This window comes from Pelophylax lessonae (genome assembly GCF_965119305.1).
Source record: "Pelophylax lessonae genome assembly, chromosome: 11".
In the NCBI taxonomy this organism is placed as follows: Eukaryota; Metazoa; Chordata; class Amphibia; order Anura; family Ranidae; genus Pelophylax; species Pelophylax lessonae.
Genome location: NC_138778.1, coordinates 190,375,840 through 190,379,371, shown reverse-complemented (window position 1 = coordinate 190,379,371; position 3,532 = coordinate 190,375,840).

Genomic DNA, 3,532 nt, shown 5'->3' with positions numbered 1-3,532 from the left:
TATCTAGCAAAGGTTCCCTGCTCTATCCGAAACTAAAAGAAAAAAAAAGTTTGGGCTTGACATACACTTTAAATGTAACAGGCAGTGAATCATTATTACAATACAAATGGGTTGATTTACTAAAGGCAAATAGATTGTGCACTTTGCAAATGCAGTTGCTCCAGAGCTTAGTAAATAGGCAGAAGCTCTGCTGACTTCCATTATCCAATCATGTACAAGCAACAATGCTGTTTTTTTTTTTTTTTTTTTAATTTTTTTGCATGCGATTGGGTATTCCTTGTAAAGTGAAGCTTTATCTCATTTACTAAGCTCTGGAGCAACTGCACTTGCAAAGCGCACAGTCTATTTGCGAGTGGAAAAACAATGAAAAAGTCTCCTAAACATGCGACTACAAGCAGGGCTGGCTGGGACAAGGGGTGGGCAGTAGGGACAGCTGCCCTGGGTACTGTATTAAGCTGTAAGGTGGGGGGGGGGTACTGCAAGGAGATTGGTGGGGAGATTTGTGTTGGGAGGGGGAATTCTGGGGGTGGCATGGGGTAAGAATTGTTATAGGAGGGGAAATTTTGGGGTATGTGCTAGGAGTGGTGATTTAGGGGGATTTGTGTTGGGAGGGGGGATGCGGGAAGAGGATTTATGCTAAAAGGGGAATAGAGGATTTGTGCTAGAGGGGTGATTTTGTTTGGGGGGTATTTCTGGGGGGATGGGGAAGGCAAAGATTTGTGCTGGGAGGGGGGATTCCAGCAGGGGGTGGATTTAGACTGGGAGGAGGGGGAATTTATGCTTAGGGGGCAAGCATACAGATTAACCCAGTTTTTTTGGGGAGGTGATTTTTGCTGACACATAGGGGTTGATTTACTGAAGGCAAAAAGGCCGTGCACTCTGCAAATGCAGTTCCTCCAGAGCTTAGTAAATGAGCAAAAGCTCTGCTGACTTCTATCATCCAATCATGTGCAAACAAAAATGCTGTTTTTTTTTCATTTTCCTTGCACGTGATTGGGTATTCTTCCCAAAGTGAAGCCTTACCTCATTTACTAAGCTCTGGACAAATGCACTTGCAGCAGGCAACAGTCTATTTGCCTTTAGTAAATCAACCCCATAATAATCACACATCTTGGGGGGTGGAGGGTTTTGCAGTTTGTCATGTTCTCCCTGGGCTCTAGATGACCTTGTCCCAGCACTGACTACAAGGATATTTGGATAATGTGCTGATACATTTAATCTGGCCATGCATGTTAAGATTTTTCTTGTTCAGCCCCACGAGCCGAACAAGAGAAATTCCTTGATTACCCGAAACAGCAGAGATGGACGAACATGAGGTTCCGACTATTGCTATTGTCAGAATCCCCAAACCAGTGCCGGGACAAGGACATCCAGCGCCCAGGGCAAAGGTGCCAAACTGCGCCCCCCCCCGCCTTAGGATTAGGGTCAAGGTGCCCCCCCATCCCTGCAATAAACCATTGCGCCCAGGGCAACCGTCCCTCATGCCCCCCCCCCCCCTTGTCCCAGCCCTGCCCCAAACAGTGACTGCATCTGATTCAATTGAGCCATTGTTTGGATAAAATTTTTCCGACTCCATTTAACAAAAGTTAATTTTACTTTTCATTTTTTTTTTCAATTTTTTTTTTTGACAAGCTGGGTAATAGGACAGGGGCAACCATGGCACGAATTTCATCTGATTCAGCAGGAATTGGACAAAATGTGATCCGTGTATGGCCAGCTTTAGACCTATCGCTCTTTGTATGGGTCTTACCTAGATCAATGGCCTTCTAGGAACCAATGCACAGTGCAAACCTGTTCTAATTATTAACAATGTAAGTACATAAAAGAAAGGAGCTGGGTCTTAATTTTGCAGTTTTGTGCTTTTCATAGGCACTTGGCTTCAGCAGGCTCCTATGGGTTTTGCCCGGGTTCTCTAACTGACACTAGAAGATCTTAATAAAATGTTAAAGGCCAGACTTTCTAACAAAAAAACTTGACAAATACCTTATATACTTATTTTAGGTGTAAAAAAACGCATGTATGCTTGTAGATGGAAATGGACCCGGCACTGTTAGAACTTCATATTTTAATCAGCGCCCCTTCTTGTTTTACATGCTGTCTGGGTAGGGAGTTGAGCAATGATCCATGGGTCTGCCGTGTTGAGGGACACCTCGCTCAAAGCTTTTTCAAAGCTTAAAATATACAGTAAGTATATATATATCTATATATATATATACAGTATATATATAAAATATATAAATATATGGGGTGCTGGTTTTTAACATTTTTTAAAGAATTATGAACATTTTCCAAGCCATAGATGCCCTTCAGTGCTGGTCCTCTGCTATAGTATCATAGTGTAGATCAGTGTTTCTCAACTTTTTTTCAGTCAAGGCTCCCTTTAAAACTTATGGGACAGCCTCGAGGCGCCCCATTCTAAAATGTAAAAACCATTCTAATAGTTTTGCATAACGCACCAACATCCACACGTAGGACACCCAATGTTAGAGGCGATTTATTCTTCCAATAGCAAATATATTTTGCAAACTTGTACTGACTAATATTCCAATGTTTTTCTTCTCCCTAAGTTTTTCTCCATCACTCAACTAAGGTGCCCACCTAGATGATGGAGAGGGGCAGGGGAGGGACAAACAAGGCTGCTATGTAGGCGACTGACATCCTCCTTATCAAATGGTGATGCCATTGGTCATTAGAACGCCGGCGGCTAGAAGGTTGTAATGGCGCACAATGAAAACCTGAAGATTTGTGTAACTAAAAGGCAGGCTTCATCCACCCGTTGGCTTGTATACTATTTTTGGGCAATTTTTAGGCATTTTGCCAAGGCACCCCTGAAGGAACCTCAAGGCACCCCAGGGTCCCTAGGCACCCTGGTTGAAAAAGGCTGGTGTCGTGCTTGTTTGGAACATAGAGATCTACAATTTTATGCATGTCCTTCACCTATATATGAAGCCCTTGCCACAGGGCCATCTTACCGAAATGGGCACGCTGGGCAGTTGCTCGGGGGCCCCACAACCCAGCCCCAGTTAAGCTTTAATCCCAATTCCCATGTGCATCCTGAACTTAGCAGGTAGCAAGCACCTGTCGGCCTTGCACTGCTGTCAGGCTACTTGGGCCGTAGAGGGGAAGCCCACAATTGCCAGAATGCCTATCTGCCTCTATGGGAACAGGCACACACAGGACATTTGAGTCTTACTCCTGCCCGTGTGTGTGTTCTCCGGACCCAGCCGCCAAACTTGGAAGCTGTCATTAGCCTGGCACTGCTGTACCAATAAATACAGCCTTATCGATAATTTGCATTTTTATTCTCGTGGGTGACTGTGTAGGCAGGGCCCCAGTGCACCGCAGTGCAGTGCCCAGGGTCCTTTAATGCTCTTAAGATGGCACTGCCTTGCCACTACCTTAGTGCATTGTATTAAGCATGGTGGAGTTTTCCAGCACCTTCCTTTTATTTAACGGCAAGAATATGCAGTTCTTGTAAAGCAGAAAAATTATCTTAAAAAAAATAAATAAAATAAAACATTGGGTATAGTGA